Source organism: Pygoscelis adeliae, unplaced genomic scaffold (genome assembly GCF_000699105.1).
Source record: "Pygoscelis adeliae isolate BGI_AS28 unplaced genomic scaffold, ASM69910v1 Scaffold148, whole genome shotgun sequence".
NCBI classification, from domain to species: domain Eukaryota; kingdom Metazoa; phylum Chordata; class Aves; order Sphenisciformes; family Spheniscidae; genus Pygoscelis; species Pygoscelis adeliae.
The window spans coordinates 524,750-543,208 of record NW_008825258.1 but is presented as its reverse complement, the minus strand read 5'-3'; the positions used below and the strand labels follow the sequence as shown (position 1 = coordinate 543,208).

Genomic DNA, 18,459 nt, shown 5'->3' with positions numbered 1-18,459 from the left:
TGCCATTCAATGTAATAATTTTCTGCTGGGGTTGAACTCTTCTTGACTCTAAAAGGTTGGTGATGTGCAAAAATTGACACTTATTAAGAATTCCTAAAGGATTTTTATTTTTTATCACATTTGAAATACACTGTGTATAATACAATGTGGTACAATAATGATAATATACATTACAAAGTACAACACAATACAGTACAATAATTGTATGATGCTCATGTGTTTAAAATTTTGGGGACTGTGCAAAGATTTAATGTGGTTGGTGTCACACTGCAGTATACTGACCTGGTTTGACAGATGTGCCCCTGTGACCAGGAGTTGTGTCATCTCAGTGATAAATCCTGACAACAGAATTAATTCCTGTTGGGGAAATAGTCACAGTAAAACCTCTTTTTATATCATTTAAATTTAAGCATGTTTTTAAAAAGAGTATCTGGTGCTAAAATAACGTCCTCCATTCCAAATTATTAATATCTTATTTTTCACTACCTCTTAGAAACGAAAGATGCCAAGATGCCAAACTGGTATCGGAAACATCTCTCCTGTTCAGTGTGTAGTAGTGTCTCATTTCTCTTGTATGTATTAATTGTTAATCAGTTATGGTGGTGTGAAGTCTGATAAAGAAATTGTGCTTTCACTGCTTCAGTGAAGAACTAACAGATCCTTTTAATATATCTTGGGAATGTGAGAATTGCTTTACAGTATCATGCTAGTGGTCTATCTTGTCCCTTATCCTGTTTCTCTAACAGTGCTGAAAATCAAATCCTGAAAGGAAAATGAAACAATTCACTTACTATAGTATAGCATTATGGAATGATATGGTCCTTGGTAGAGGTTGGGAAGAAAAATTCTAACATTGTGGCTGGGTTATAGCCCTTAAAATGTGTGCACATACAGTTCTCCCTCTTCTTACTGTCCTTGCATGTGTGCTTTAGAAATACGTAATCCGTTTTTTGTTTCTATCAAGTTGCTGTACCAAAATCTTGTGGTTGTATCTTCTGTGGGCTTTTTATGCCATGGGTGGGGGGAGAGGGAATGGGTGTCTGGGGAAGTTCTAACAATTTAAAATACATTGTTCTTCTTTAATAAGAAGAATGCATTAGGAATATCTGTGCTATATTTTATGACCTCTCACTTTTGTCTTAATTAGTGTCATCTTAATTAATGTCTGTACTATTTTAGACAAATTTTGACTGAAGATCATACTTTACTTCTCATCCCTCGGTACTTATTTTCCTTAATAGTCTTTTGTATGGGACTTTGAGGAAAAAATGTATTTTCAAATAATTATTCAAACCATGTTTCTTCATGCTAGTATCCGTCTTTCAAAGACATAGCATGTTAGTAGTACATTTCTACAAGCTTTTTTCTAACATAAGAATAACTATAACTTGATAAACAGATGTAATTGCCTCCATAGCATGACTTTCATAAATACAAATTTTAAGTTCTGACTTGTTCTGTTCAGGCTTTTGTTTGCCGGTTTCCTGCTCTACTTTTCAATTATTGCAGGGAAGAACAGACTTTTCCTTCAAATTCTGTGCCATCTGAAGCAGCCTCTAACTCCCAAATTGAAAGGCAAAAATTGATCCCGGGATAAAAGATAACACCTTAGGTTTCCAGGTCTCTAAAGTTAACTGTAGAAATGGGGGTGGAAAAATGTTGTCACCTTTTATCTCTTCTGCGAGGCACACAAAATACAGGGTAAGGATAGGAGCAAACCAAAACTGTTGGAAACAGAAGTCACATTTTTAGTTCCAGAATATGGATTATGAATTTCAGTGTTTTGTAAATCTTTGATATAAGCTTCGATATAAGCTTTTCCACCAGTGCCAGGTTATTTGACCTGACTGCTTATTAATACTTCTAACACTAGATCATTGTTTCTGTATATGTATTTTAAGAATGAACAAAAGATAACATATATATCATTCCTATTCTGGAAATAATTTCAGCAGTTAATAGGATAGGTTAATTTCTCTTATTTTGTTCTGTGATTTTGAAAAACAGTTTTCTTACTAAATTATTTCTTTGATAGAATTGTATACTTTCTACCTCAAAGTGTCAGATTTAGTATAGACAAAGCTCACTATACTAATATAGATAAAGGAATAATATTTTGAGCTTAAAATGACAGACTTTTCTGAGCAGTTTATTGCTGGTATAGATCACATTGATCAAGCTCACAGTGAATTTTCTAATAACTTGTATAAATTAAAGCTAATATTTAGTAGAGCTAAGTCTTAGCTAAGAGCGAGCATACTGTGGTCAGTACTTACCCTGTTTCTACATTCACTCCTATTGATTCACGTCATTTAGTTCAGAGATTTTGAATTCCCAGAATTACTCCTTGACCTGCTATTGAAGGATAGGGTGGATTTGTCTTGGCAACACAGAGTTGGAGTTCCTTAAATACCCGTTAGGTTTATCCTCGTTTTACTCAGACACACATACACACATGGAGTAGTTAGTTCGCTGTTGGCTTACATTTTCTGGATCACCTCTACTTATAAAGACGTCCTTACAGAAAGCAAATACTCATTACTATCTCAGTAATTCCCCACTAAGGTCTAATTGATTGGCTTGTAGTCCCCAAGTCTACACTGTAGAATGTTTTATCCTATTAGAAATTGTTCACTTTTCTAGATGGCAATACTAGCTGGCAAACTGCTTAATTCCCATTGCATGAAAGGGAAAACTGTCCTTGAGAGTAAAATTGTTGTGTGACATGCAAAACTGACTTTAATAGGTGATTTATCTGCTATGGGTTTGTGATTATTTTTGGTTTGGTTTAATTTGTTGTGTTTTGGGTTGGGTTTTTCTGAGGGTTTGTTTTTTCCCCCACTGGGGAGTAAAACAATTCTTCATGTCAATTCTAAGAATTGATAAAACTTAGTGGGCTTGATCTGGTATGAAAAAGAGCCAGATCTGTCATTGAACATTTTCCTTAGTGTTAAATAAGCAAAATTCCACTGTAGGCAAAATGAGACATTTGGCCCAAAGTAAAATTTTGCTGTTTTCAGAGAGCTTCATCATCGTTTTCACAGCCAGAGCATGGCTTCTGGGAGAGAGAAAGGAAAGCTGGAAGCCTTAAGCCTGTGTTTTCATGAAATCAAAAGGGAAATTTGAGCTAAAATTGGCACAAAACATGATTTTCATTTACCAGTTTTAAAGGCAGTAGGATTTGGTTTTGACTTTTTTTCCTATAGCTTTACCAGTCATTTAAATTTCTTATTTGAATAAAGGCTCTCAGGGGCATATACAGATCTCAGTCTGTGCTTGAGATTCCCACTGACAGCAGTGGGAGATCTGTGTGTGAGCCAACAGTAGTTTATGGCCTGTAGTTATTCTGTGCCTTAAAGGCACAATACACGTCTGCCACTTAACATTTAATTTACGTATTCATAGGACATAGGGTTACCCAATTCTTTTCCATAATAGTTCTTCAAAACATGCAGGAAAGGAGAATAGCTGCTGTTATCGTGCCCTATTGACCAAATCTACAGCGTGACTCGGACCTTCTGATGCTGAGTTGTCACAATGCAAAGGAAAAAAGAAGTGAGGATGTATTTATACATTTATGAATATTTTCAAGCTTCAGTCAACCAGAGAGAGGGAAGGGGGACCCTGACGCTGTAGTCTAGAGATTGGGGAACTTAGAGGAACTAAGTTATAGGCAGGAATTCCGGGGCCCAGTCTCCACTCCAAGGGCTGCCTATGCATTTTTCATTAAATGAGCACTGCAGAAAATGAAACTTCAAATGATATTACCTGTAACAGTTAGCAGCATCTGCTTTTGCTGATTCACAGGGATTTGATTGATGTGTTTTAAAATTGCTTCCAGGTAGCAAAATCCACATGGAGTAGGAGCTCAGTATTTATTAAACAGAAACTTGTGGCCGGCTTCACATGATGGACTCCTAGCTCTGCAAATATCATTCAAAACTGTTCTAAAACTACAAATTGCCATTTTTATACATGGCACTGATGTAGAGATATCCAAAACATCCCATTCAAACATCTTGTTTTCATTTGCTTGTAGCTCTTCTAGGTACTATCTTCAGAGCTAAACTCATGCATGACACATTTTAGATCTTAGGCTGAATGGTTTCATTGCATGTTTGCCCCTTTTTTTGTTGATTATATTGCAAAATTTAGGTAAAGTTATTAATCTATTTCCAAAAAGAATATTAAGAAAAATGTTGGTTTTGGAAAGGTTCTAGTGGTCTTTCCTTTGGAAAATTTTTCTTGGCTTTGTGAAATTCTGACACTGAGCTGTGTCAGCATCTCCTAAGGGACAGAGCGTTTGAAAACAGTCTTTACTTCAAGCATTCATACCCCTCATTCTGTTTGAAAATAGAGATGCAAAAGGAGGGAGAGAAAGAGAGAGCACTGACGTTAAGTGCAAGAGGTTGAAAACCCAATCCATACTTCACTCCATGCCTTTGTCCTGATAGGCGAGAAGAGCTTTTCTCACTGATGGAAGAGCTACAGTAGCAAAAAACACATCAGAAAGATGTTTTAATTTTTCTGCAGTCCTAGTTTTTTATTTTATATTTCTCTGCAATTTCTGTGTGTTTTCAACCTTTCCTAATAAAATAACTTTCAGATCCCAAGTGATGCTTCTATGTACAGTCATTGGAAAAAAAAGCTGCTTAATGGATTTGGCAGTGAAAGTCACAGAATTATGGAAAACAGGAATATTTATAGACAGACCTGCCAGAGAGTTTGTTAAATAATAATAGAAAATTGCAGACAGCAAGGTGGTCTCATTATCTTTGGTACAGAATTAAATAAAGCATCCAGCAGAATTTGTTTAACCTTTCCATGAAATTGTACTGAATTGCTCCAGACAGCAGCAACAACTCTTCAGACCTTGAGGTTTTTTTTTACTAACATAGTTCTAAAAGTTAATGGTGAAGTTTCATGCAGACAGGTACTGGAAATACTATTCTTTAAACAAATGACCAACATGTTTAAAAAACTGCTATAAATTTTCTTCCCCTATTTTAATTACATGGGCCCTACTGATACAGAAAGTATGTCCTTAGTACTACAAATGAGCAGGAATTCCTTTTGCAGAGGAAAGTGAGAAGAGGGATCTTTACATTTGAAATAACAAGTGGGGAATGGGGAAGGAAGAAAGCCCTACCACTTGGTGACTGACTTCTTTCTGGTGCAGCAAAACAATTCCCAGTTCGTGGGGGAATCATTATCTATTAATACAGTTTCCACATGCTGGGGGAGCCTGGTTGGAGCCCAGCTTTACCGTCTTCCTGGAAAGAGAAGGGGAGATGCAGACCTTAAATTAGGAGCAACCCTGAGCAGAAAGGCATTCTGTCTGTTCTTTGGGAGGAGCGCCAGGTGCTGAATTTCCTGGACTTCTGTTGCTTTTAAGCTGAAGGAGGGAGTGCTGCAGGCCCTCTGGGAAGCCCTGGGAAGCTCTTGGGAGCTCTCAGGTCTGTATCATTCTTTCTTTAAATCTTGTGCTCTGCACTTTGTCAGAAGGGCCACTTTGAAACAACTGTTTGATAAGAGCATCAGTGCTTGGGATCTGTCTCTGCAAGTCTTTGCACTGCTCCTGCTCTTCCTGGTAATGTTTGCGTACCTCTAATGATCATCTGCTGGGGCTTGGGAACAGTGGGTCCCGAGACCTCCAGATCAGTGGTGAAGCCCAGACTCTGAGTAGAGAGCAGGTAAAATATACAGTGAAAAGGTAAAAACCCCCAACTAAAAACAGAATCAAAGGTTGCAGATCATAGAATGGTTTGGTTGGAAGGGGCCTTTAAAGATCATCTAGTTCCATCCCCCCTACTGTGGGCAGGGACATCTTTCACTAGATCAGGTTGCTCAAAGCCCCATCTAACCTTACCTTGAAAACTTTCAGAGATGGGGCATCCACAGCTTCTCTGGGCAACCTGTTCTAGTGTCTCATCACCCTCAATGTAAAGAATGTCTTCTTATATCTAATCTAAATCTGCCTATTTTAGTTTAAAACTGTTACCCCTTGTCCTATCACTACAGGCCTTGGTAAAAAGTCTCTCTCCATCTTTCTTATAAGCACCTTTTAAGTATTGAAAGGCCACCATAAGGTCTCCCCTTCTATTCTCTAGGCTAAAACCCCCCAACTCTCTCAGCTTTTCTTCATAGGAGAGGTGTTCCAGCCCTCTAATCATTAAATAGTGACTCTATCTCTGATTGAGGCATTTCTTGAGCCTCTGGGGAACTCAGACTCTTGGGAAAGCAATGAGTTTTTAGTACACAGTAAGCCTTTGCTTCTCGTAAACATCCAGTCTAATGCTACGGATGTGATTTTCGACTGCTGCTTGGCTAGCTTTCAGGAGATACTGTTGCATGTGGCAGCCTAAATATGTGTCTCTTCTGATAAACAGCATTTGTATTTCTTTATGACTGTGACATATTCAGCCTCTGCCAGCCTGTAGACGAGGGAATATGAGTCTTGTTTTAGCCTCCCACTATGGCCCAAAGTAGAGTGCACTTTATCCGTGCCACTCACTATAGCCCAGATAAAACACAGGAACAGTGAGTGCATTTTGAAACAAATATGTTTACAGACAGTATTATTTGAGGTGAAACTCATCATTGACATAACATAAAGCTTGCCTCTGAGATGTCTTTTATCCAACCCTTTCATCTTGTGAAATATAGTTCAGGGTTTTCTTTTTTTCTGGTGAACAGATGATTGCATTAATTTAAAGAGTAACAGTTGGCACACCAGACATCCAAATGGAGCAAAACTATGGAGATAAAACAGGGAGTAGTTGGTCTGTTAGAACTTGATTTTGTCCGTTTAAGAAACTAAATGCTGTTCATTAAATATAAGCCTGTAGCCACATGTACTGTATCTTTCACTCACTTCTATACAAACATGCTTAGAGATGGCTTGGAGTTGTGCTTGTGTAATAAATGAGATATAGTCTTCAGTGCTTTAAAAATAGATATATTATTTAGTGAAGGTGGAAAGTTTTCAACTTTCATTCTGTGCAATCACTGCCTGAATTAGTTCAGTTTAATAAGAAACTGATATTGTACTAGCCCAAATATATTTGAAAAAAAACCAACCTGAAGTCATCCTGAGTTCAAGTCAACTCTAATTTTTCCCTGTAGAAGACTGACGAAAGGCAATGACATCAGCCTTGCTAATAGCCCTTCCTTTAGCTTATTGTTAACGATCACCATCAAATCAAATGCAGACTTGGTGGAATTCCAATGATTTAAACAGAACTGTACCAGAGATAAATTTTGCCCACTTTAGATACCAGGAATACAAGCACTGAGGCCCATGTCATGTCCAGTGAGGCACTTACTGCACTAACAGATGTTTATTCTTGTTAGGGCAATGGGAATTTAGTAACTCTGTCCTTCCCTCTTAGAAACAAATTGACAGGTTTTACTAATTTCCCTGGGCAAAAATAGTACATCTATAACATGCCTTTTTACCCCCTTTTCAATGTTTTGCCTATGCCAAGAGATATCCACATTTTGTGGGAATCATTACCATGCTAAGTATGTATTGTAGAAGGCACTTCCTGCTGGGGACACATCTGTTGGCTAAATAAGAAAGCAGATATGCAATGATACCTATTCTACTGCAGCATACTGTAAACGGGTAACACAGTTAACAGAGGCTAATTAGTTGCATTTTACTCATGATATTTCATCACAAACATAAACCCCCCCTAAAATAATGGAAAGTTCAGTAACAAGCTTACTAAGAGAGAATACTTGGAACAAAGAACATCCATTTTCCTGATTTCTCTTCCTCCTTTTCCTGTTCTACAAAGCACAGAGAAAATACTTCTTTGGCCCTCCAAAAGTATGGTTAGATTCATCAGCTGGAATTGGTTATTGTGGGGTTATTGTTCTGGTTCCATCAATTATTGTCACCTGAAGATGACTGATTGCTGGTGGAGAGCGGGGGGACTCGATATGCACATTGGAAGCCTGAAACATTGCGCTCTGAACTCTTTAGAAAGAATGTATTGAATGCAGGAGAGGCAGAGAGATGGGGTTTATTCAGCCTGGAGGAGAGCAGGGTAAGAGAGGGATCCAGTTGCTGTCCTCCATCTCCTGGACGGGGCTGGAGAGAAGGTGGATCCAGACTCTTCTCAGAGGAGGAGCAGCTTGAAAGGACAGGAGACAACAGGCACAAGTTGTAGCAAGGGAAATCTTGATTCGATATCAGGGAAAGCATCTTTCTTGGTAGAAGTGGTTACAAACAGGAACTGAGGCTTAGAGAGGCTGTGGGATGCCCATCCTTGGAGATATTTCAAAGCTTGGGAAGGCTCTGAGCTATGGTCCAATGATTATTATAATATATCCCTTTTAGCGACTGTAATATTTGTTAGAAACAGAAGATTAATCAGATGAACTCAACGAACAATTTTTGTTGGCTGTTTGAAATTAGGAAGAATGTAGTTATTCTGTGTGTGAGGAAGGTAATCCTATAATTGAAGCCTGCATTGCAATGCAGGTATGGAAGGTGTAGAGGTAAGAGATCCTGAACTCTGGAATTTCCTCATCTAAGAATGCTTCACTTTGTCATATTCGTGTTTTGAGCTAGTTTTCTGCAAAATCTTAGAAGTTATGGGTGGGGGGAAAGGTTTTTCAGCTCCCACTGGTGAAGTGAGATTGAACTGTGTTATTGTTCTGATGTAAAATGTTATTTACAATCCTCTGAACTCTTAGTTCATTTAATTGTAATTTTGTTTGCTGTAGTGCTCAGCTCTCCAAGTCTTTGTGTCTATTTGATGACAGTGCACTGATTAAACAAAAGAATCATAAAGATTACAAAGATAAAGCAAAACTTTCTGTAAATCGAGGTGCTTACATAATTGCCACATCTCACAAGTAGATTTCAAGGAGCAGACCTGAGTCACACCTGTGTATTAAATAATTATCTATATCTCTTAGCAATTACTGCAACTATTTGCCAATAGTGCTTTGTATAAAGAAAAGGAATGCTGAGAGCTACAGTAAATAGGTTCCTAATGCATCTTAATTGACAAACGTTTTTGAAGCTCAATAACCTCCTTTCAGAAAAACCTCCTTTCCGTTGATTTCATGCTCTCCTTTGTAAACTGTTTGAGTTTACAACTTATGAATAATTTTGTTTCTGATGTAAGTTTTTTTTTAAAACAAATTACAGATTTCATATTTGACAAAATAAATGTGTAGCTGTTGGACTATTTTTGAGAACTAAATGTCATTATTATGCTTTCCCCCTTTTTTTATATAACACCATCTGTTTAGTAAACATCAAAATGGATTGATATGAAACTTAAAAAGTTCATAACAACAACAAAATAATGCATGACAGATTAGATAAGAACAGGTCATTAAAATGGCCTATAAAAGGACAACCATCTGTAGCACTAAAATAATCTTTCTATTGATGACAGTAATAACTTTCTAAGTCAATAACAATTTTGGATTTACAGCATAAATAGTAATCATATGAACCAAATAATTGGAATGTATTTTTTGAAATTAATGAATACTCTTTTTTTTTCCCCCATTACCCTTGTGAAGAAACAGAATTCATACAAGATATATGTGTGTGTGCTTAATAATGACTTGTATATTATCTCCCAAGCTCACAAAAAGCAATTATAAGTTCATTAAAAATACTAAATGTAACTCTAAGTCTGGGGAAAATAATTTTATGTTTATAGAAAATGTGTCTAATGTCCTTTGTCACTCTGAAAGTCTTAACAGTAGGCAAGGAGAGCGCAAAATGCTGAGGGTGCAATTTCAGTTAAAGATTCAGATTCACAAAGATTCCCTCTTAGAGAGGCCAGTGGGTATTGTCTGAGCAGAGAATGGCCAGCAGATGACCCAAGAGGAGAATATCTGTGCATTATTTTAATTAAAAGGGTACCTGTTCATAGTGGTTTCATTATTCGACCTCTTCAAGGGCATGTTATAGGGAAGTGTCTACTTTCAGTTGCACAGATCCTCTGTCTGGGAACCAGCACCGGCCCCTCTTGCAGCAGGATGCTGGGGTCACCTCTGTTGATTTGCCTCTTGCTGGAGTTCTCCACTCCCTAACAGATCGATCCTGTTGGGAGTTGGTTTAATTCCTTGTACATGAAAATTTATGTTCTTAGACTTAAAGTAACCCTTGTAATTCACTTTAAATGCAAAAAGGAATTCACTGAATAGAAAGTATTACCTTTGCTTCTTTTATTAGGCATATAGTTAAAGCTTTTCATCTCCAAAGTACTTTAAAAATGCTAATTAACCTTCACAAAACTTCCCCCCCCCCCCTTAATGGTAGGTGGCACATGAATGACTCCCTGCAACATTGTAATCCAGCCATTTCAGTAATTAGTTTTGAAGTATAGCACATGAACTAATTAGAAAATTGTGCAACTACTAGGCACCTGTTGGCTACAAATGGCTGGGAACTATCCAAAAATGTCACATAGTTGCAAGTGATGTTGTAGTTGTGTACCTCATGGAGTAATTAATTCTTTGTATGCCTTGAGACAGGTCTCTAGGAGTCAGCAATGCTAAAAGTGCTCCTTGAAAGCTTTTCTGTTTTCCAACCCCCCACTTCCCCGCCTCGGGCTTTTTCCCCTTGTTGAAGAGCTTTGAGGCTATGGAACTGGAGGACTGTGCCAAGCAGCAGTGCATTTTATTAATCGCATGTATTGTACACAAGTAAAGCTGTGGCCAAGAGCCTTGCCTGACTGCTGAAAGAATGAACTAGTGTCACAACTAAGTGGTCTAAGCAGATCCTACTTGTTTGTCTTGGACCATATCACATCCCTACTTTTCAAGCAAAGATAACCTAAAGCCACCAAAAAGTATGTAGAAAAGTAAGCATGGACAGACTCTTTGAAGGTTATCTTTCTCTTGTGTGAGGGGAGTTTTACATTCAAATTAAAGGAGAGGCACAGTATGTTCATACTGAGTGCTTTTTGACAATAAAGTTCTTTTTCTTCTTCATTCTCAACTGTAAAGCAGAGATGAAACTTGCAACAAATACTGAATACTTGGAGTGTGTGTATACCTATGTATGTATGTATGTGTGTGCATATGAAAAAGTACTTCACCCTGTCTATTCTTGCTGCTGAGTGTACTCTTTACTTCTGAAATAAAGTTCCTTGGTATTTCTCAAAGACTGCATTGCTACCAAACCACAGAGCTCTAATTTATGCAGGTCAGAACTCCAGTTGAATTGACTAAGCAATACCCTTGTTCATGTGACATAAGTTTAATTAAAGAAAACTATCTCAGATCAAGTAGTTCTAGCCCTAGAAGATACAGCAAGCTAACCTTGAGTCATTTTGGGGGTCAGAGTCTTCAAGGACAGTAGTCTATTTCTGTGCGCTTTTCATGTTTTCTGTTCAATGCACAACCAAGGAAAACAGCCTGAAAATGGAAATCAAACGTTTCACTTCTTCAAATTGGTTTGCTGCAGTGTCACAGTCCTCCTGTCTTATTGACACTGTTAGAGTCAGTGATGCTGTGGTTTTTAATAGATTCACTTTTATATATCAGACTTTTAATAGTATATAAGACAAACTCTGTTGTACAGATAAGCACAGCTGAATTGCAGTTACTTCCCATGGTAGGGGTGATGAAATCGGTTGCCCTTATCCATGTTACGGTATTGTGTACAGTCTCTGCCTAGGATAAGTCCATTTATAGCACTTACAAGTGTGTGGCTTGTGATATGTGAATGTCATATCACTTGTTTTTGTCTGAGTTGAAGTTTAGTAAGTTCCTTTGATATTCTGTCCTTTGAAGATATACCAAATTTCCTCAATTTTAAATTTAAACAATTTTGTATAATCATGTTTGTAATTACTGTGTCACTTTTAAGTAAGTCAACATACAACTGTACGCAGCATACAACTGTCACTTCTACCATTTTGATATTTGCCTTTTCTCTGCTGTCCAAACATCTCTCCAAAACTCCAGTGACAAAAACCAAACAATATTGTTTCATTGTAAAAACAAAATCATTGTCGTTCCATTGAAGACAGAGGACTAAACTCCTTAGGATTTGTTTCAAGAATTTTTTGTGTCAACTTTCAAAAAAAAATTTGTTCAATAGTTGTCCAAGATAAAATAATTCGACTAATTTTGTGTAGTGATGAACAACTGTGGGCTTTGCATCACTTCAAGCGTACACTGAATTTGTTATTCACTTTTGTAATTCTCTGAAAATTTTGTTAATTTTTTTCGGCAAGAGAGGAGAATCCCCATTCTTCTATGTTGGCAGAATTATAGTGGTGTCTGTAGAAGATGTTCAGCTGGGTGACAGAAAGTGAGTTGAACACTTACCCGCCAGTTTGTGTAGAAAGATTTTGTTGTCCTGAAATTCACATAGCAATCGGGCTATTCCTCTACCTTCTAGCATCTCTTCCTGTGCCAGGGCAACAGCAGAAGTTTCTGGGTTTCAGGAGCTTCCAAAACTGGTCAAACCATGCTGCCTGGAACAGTCTTTACCCTGAGGGTAGAAGGGTTTGCTGCTGTTGTCTGTTTTTATTTTTTTCAATTATAATTTCTTTTCTTAAGATGGTGATTCTTCTGCCTGTGAGGATTGAGATTTCCTGTAGCTGTTACATAAACTTGATAAAAAAATTAGCTTTTTGAAACTTAGTATTTCTGTGCTTTTCGTTTCCACACCTTCAAAGAGAGAACAATTTTTTTGAACAGAAAATCATAGAGACTCTCATCTACATTCCTTTTAGTCATTTGCTCTTAACTTTGTTCCACAAAGTATCTAAACCTGTCCTCTTCCCCAAGAACTAGGGATCAAGATAAATATTGAAGAGACTATTTTTTAAAACTTGAAACTATATTTACTCCTCTATGGCTGTACTTATCCATGCGTGATTTTTTTTTTTTTTTTAATAGTGTTGAGGGCCTTCAAGTTTTTATTGACCTCAATGTGAGAGTTCTTGTTGGTCAGTACATTTGAAAATATTATCTTTTGCTTAGGTAGGCATTAGATTTATGTATTAGACTAACATATATTAAAATTATAACTGAGTGATTTTTTTTTTAATCTTGTCAATACCAATAATCAGCTGTGGAGCATATTAGAGATGTGCCACAAAAAAAAGTGGTTTTTTTTTCTTGTTATTAACCATAATTTTTAATTCTTACTTGCTATGGCTGTACTAATTTAATGCTGTTGAATTGTAGTTGATTGAAACTGTAAACATTAGCATGGAATTTAGTGCTTTAATATTATTAATGAATTCAGTATTGGATTTTTCTAAGCACTCACTGGATGAGTGAAGCAATAAATTAAGAGCTGTTTTGTGTAGTTCTTCAGCACTGCCTTTGTGGAGGGTTCACTAGAGGTGATTTTTTAGAAAAGATTTTAGAGCAACTAAGGTGGATTGTCTTCCTTTCTTGTTTCCCTCTTTTCCTTAGATGAGCTGAATTATTTAGGGAGTTGTTCAGAGAGGACAGGATGATAGCACTAGCTGTTCCTTAGGAAAGTAAAAGAATTTGAGAAGCTGTAAAATCTACTGGAACCACTGGTAATTCAGGATGTAAATTATCATAGTCCCCTTACTAGGTACATGTCCTCATTTTGGATGCCCAGCAAAAATGTTTTGGAGGCGTTTTCTTTCATTCATGCTTAAGTTTCAGTAGTGGTTGTGATAGGAATGACTTTTAAAATTGGTTTATAATGTTTTTAGGCTAGATCCACCTAGTATCTAATGTGTATTTGTGTGTTTAATGAATTTTTCAAGATGACAACTGCACGTAAAAAATAGTGCATTTGATTTCTTGAGAATCTGCATCCCATCAAAGTGATAGACAACTTGCTTGATAAACTGGTCTGAATTCTAAATTCACTTGATCCATAAATGAATTTATATAATACTGGTGGGTTCCAACACATGTTTTTTAATGATGCTTAGTAAAATCCTGCCTGAGGTATTCATGGCACTAAAAATAGAGGTAGTACTTGTTGGTACCTGCAGGCAGTACTCAGCCTGTAATCGCAGGTCATACTCAGAAGTTTCTAATACTTGGTGTGATGTATGATTTCCACCAGCTTCTCTTAAATGCTTACTAATTAACAGAATTGTAGATATTTTAATGTGGTAGATCTTGAAAGTGCAAGAGGAAAAATTGGCTGGTTGTTGTCTGATGAGTAATCATCTAGCATTTCACATCACAAGTAAAAGTTATAGGTAAGTATCTCTTTTACTAATTCACAGTCTGTAGTATATTTGCAATATGAAGCTTATTAAATTATAATTTATTGTTTTGGTAACAGGTAAATTAATGTAAAAATATGGATTTGTTCTCCTGCAATAAGCCTGTAGCTCTAATCAGTCAATTTATGACTCTCCTCATCTGTTTTTCTACAAATTTTCATCGTGCTCTGCAGTCTGAGTGTTCCCTCTTTCAAACGTGTGCAGTCCTTGCTCCGGCAGAGATGTGCACAGAGGTCGCCGTGCCCTGTGTTGCATCCTGGCCCCGATTTGCTTACTCTAGAAGCTGCCATTTGTGCAAATATGCAGGTCCTGACACTCCACGTATTCTTGAGAACTTTATTTATTTTCTTTAATTATCTTGTTATTCAGAGAAAAAGATTAATCTGCATTAGCGTGAGGGCAGACTCAGTGAAAATGGCATGATCAAACTGGGTCACTTGCTTACTTGCTCGTTTTATATTTTTCTCGTTTTATTTATACAAAGACTCTTGGGCATTCTTGCACAGGCTGGGGCCCCAGTTGCACCCATGAATTGTCCTGAGACAAGGAACATGGGGTCTGAAGCCTGACAGCGACTGCCTCAGCCAGCTGCACACAAACCTGGATGTGCTGAGCAGGGCTTTCCTTGCCCCAGGCAGAAGCTGCCCTCACCTAGGGCATTTTGTAGCCAACTAGTTGCATCATGTGGTAGCACTGTTTTTCTTGGCTATGATCGCTGTTTTCCTAAGATATACAATTCATGGCTGAATTTATTATACTTTAATACTAAACAAACAAACAAACAAACACTTGCTGATTTATACTCCTTTATCTTTTTGCCTACACTGTCCTTTACAGCTCTTGCCTCCTTTCATCTTTTTCTATCCCATCCCAATCCCTTATGTTATAGATATCATAACAACTGAGATCTCTTTGTCAGCTTCTATTCTGGTACACTAAACAAGTGTGAGTTTTCCAATAATAAGATATATTGAATAAATACTTAAGCATATGACAATAAATTTAAAAATCAGCATTGCTTTTCTCTGGTCTGCAGTTAATGTTATCTTATGTATATGTTGGTAAGTCACTTAAACTTGCTTAAATGCAACAGAAAATGCTATAACCTCTTCCCTCACTGCCCCCTCCCCTTAAAAAAAGAGATATAACATTTCTTATTTAATTAAGCAGATGTTTTGCTGTAAAACAAAAATGGAAACACAACTTTTCAGGCTGTGGAAGTGTTTTTGAGTAAGATTCTACACTAGTTTAGAAGCTGGTGATGGAAGATAACGGGGTCAACCAACTTTTTTTTTTTTCTCCTTAGTTTTGGTTGAGTTCTTAAAAGTCTTCCGTTTCTTAGAAGAAAAATCATGTCTTAGAAGAAAGAGAATTGATTACAGAATTCATCTCTCAGAAGAAAGACTTTTCTTTCAAGGTGACTGAGCACTGGAACAGGCTGCCAGAGAGGCTGTGGCATCTCCATCCTTGCAGATATTAAAAACCCTCCTGGACGTGATCTTGGGCAACCTGCTGTAGGTGACCATGCTTGAACAGGGGGGTTGATGGATAAGATGACCTCCAGAGGTCCATTCCAACCTGAATCATTCTGTGATTCATTGATGGAGCATCAGATCTAGCTTTTTTGCATGTGCATCGGTGTTGTCCACTGCAGTGCTTGTCATACAGTCTGATGGTGTGCCTGCATCTGCCCTGAAAACATTGATTGATTTCAAATCAATGCAGTATGTTGCTTCTGGCCACAAAAAGTGCCTGTTCCATGACTGGTGTCAATATCAGTGTTTGATTTGCTGGGCTGGTATGGGTTCATAAGGAACTATTATGCATATCAGGAAAATTTCAGAAAGGGGTAAATTCCCATGTCTTAAACCCAGGCTTCATCCGTGTTCAGAACACATTCTAGTTGCTTGAACTCAACCAGAAGACTTTTCCACTTTGGAGATCTCTCGTTTAGACTTAAAAGTGTCAATTCTGTGAACTCTTGTAATATTTCTTGTTTTGGAATTTTAAGTCAATCCAAATTGTTCTGCTACTTGTAGAAAACCTGTCACTTAACCCCCTATAACAGTACACAGCTATGAGTTTCAAGAACACTTATGTTACCTCTCCGAAGAGATTTCTGTGCTCACGCTGTAGGAAGGTCTCTGTCGCTTGTAAAAGTGTTTTTCTGGTTTGGGTGTTTTGGGGTTTTTTTCCTTCTTTTTCTTCCCCACTTTTTTCCCCCCACTTTTTTTTCTTTTTTTTTTTTTTGTTTTATTGCTTTCCACTAGTTAGTGCATACTCATACATGCAGAAAATCTTACCAAAGTAAATGGCAAGATAGCCAGATATCTCTGATATGACCCAAACTATCCACAGCAAGAATACATGGGCTTCCTATTAATTGCTGTTGCTTATCAGAGTGTATAATGAGTGCTCATCTGCTCAAGTTGTGCTAAGCATGGTGTAAGGCTGCAAGATGCAGGGGTGTTGGAGAAAGGTTAATTTTTTTTTAAGAGAGAATGGGACTAAGAAATGTGACAGGCATTTTTGAAACATGGCAGTATTTTAACAGGATAGAACTGAAACCTGTTTAAGCTTTTCCTTTTGCTTTCAGAGTAAATATGACAATTTTTGAGCTGAGCACCTCTTCCAATCTAATTCTGATTATAAGACTACTAAAAGAGAGCTTTGCAATAGGAATTGATTGCAGCTTTAACTCAGGAGCTGTTACTTCCTTTCCCTAATGTTCTTTGCTCCCTCCTCCAGTATACTCTTTATTAAATCATTCTATCATGCTCCTTGTTTGACGCAGGCACAGTTGTGTAACTGCTGGCCCATAACAAAACATTTATGATGCACGTGGTTTGGGGAGCACAAGAGTTCCTCTCAGACAGTCAGCTGCTCTATGTTTTGATATCTGGAAGACAGCTTTCTTAATTTCATTAGATAGGAGGTGGTCCAGAAAATTAAAGGTGCTGACAATTCTAAGCAGCTATTATAGACTAGAGTTATTAGTCCTTGTAGTTTCATGACAACAACAATTGTTCACATTTTTTTTTAAGATTAAAGATTCAGAAAACAATGAAAATCAGGTAGAGCATTTAATATGTAATGAAATGAGGAAAGCTTTTATACTAATAAAAAATTCTTTATTCCTTTTCCTTCTAGTTAGGATAAATTTTATTTAAAAATCATCACCAAAAGCAATATTCACAGTCCCTTTTTAGAGAGAAGATAAATATATTAAAATGGAGTGGAACTATTAGCACTATGTTTTGCAAATCTGATCCTGCAAGGCAAGCAGGCACAAAGGAGCAGAAAGGACCAGCGGGTGCAAGGAGGACAGGCTTATGTGGCTGGTTATTTCTTCTTGTCTCACTGATGGAGAGGCATTGTTGGCCTAATTAAGGCATTGCTTTTAGCAACCTTTCTCATTCTAGTTTTTTAATAGAATTGCAAAAGATGTTATCTTGGCTGCTTGAACCTGAAGCATGAAAAAAGATCTTGGAGAAGGGAGGATGATGGTAAGGGATGCAAAAGGGAAGGGAAGTCACAACAGGAACTGATGTCTTGCACTGTGGATAGACTTGGAATTTATCTGAAGCAGGTGGAAGTGGTTTGGGCAGGATACCTCTAAGGACCAGGATGGTGAAGACCTAGTAGCCTGTGGTGCCATCCAAGGTGGAACAAACAGTTGGGACAATAAAGCATACTTTTTTCAGTCTACCAGTTCTCCACTGTGCCACTGAAGTCTAGTTTTAAAGACCTCGAAAAGGTCCAGCTGAGGGGCAGAGAGGCCCATTTCCTGGTCACTTTGTCTAGGCCTGATTTCTGATACATTATTTCCATCTCTGAATGTAAGAATGGCTAAACTATGTGAGATCTTGGGTCCATTCAGGCCAGGAAACTGTCTTTGACAGTTGCCAAAGCAGGTATCTGTGGAAGGGTATGAGGATATAATAGGTTCAGCACCTGGTGGTACTTCATTCCAATGCCTTACTGACACCAAACCAATTGCAGTCTGGGGACTTTCTGACCCAGGATACATCTGTGTGTGTTACAGCTGATAATTAATTTCTCTTTTATGTTTAGCCACTTGTATAAATCACAATAGCTTTTACAATTTTCAATATTGCAGGACAAGACTCCACAGCTCAACCACGCACTGTATGAGAGGCTGTCTCCCTTGTGGAACTGCTGCCTGATAGCTTAGCATCTCCCCAATTCTTGTGCTGGAAGATACCACGAACACTTGAACTCA

At 37.6% G+C, this 18,459-nt stretch overlaps 1 protein-coding gene across 2 annotated transcripts in view; it reads left to right on the top strand.

Annotated features, from left to right (window-relative positions):
• The window catches only part of FHIT (fragile histidine triad), a 503,760-nt gene that overhangs the window by 131,046 nt on the left and 354,255 nt on the right, over positions 1-18,459 (top strand). The gene's annotated exons all lie outside the window — the stretch shown is intronic.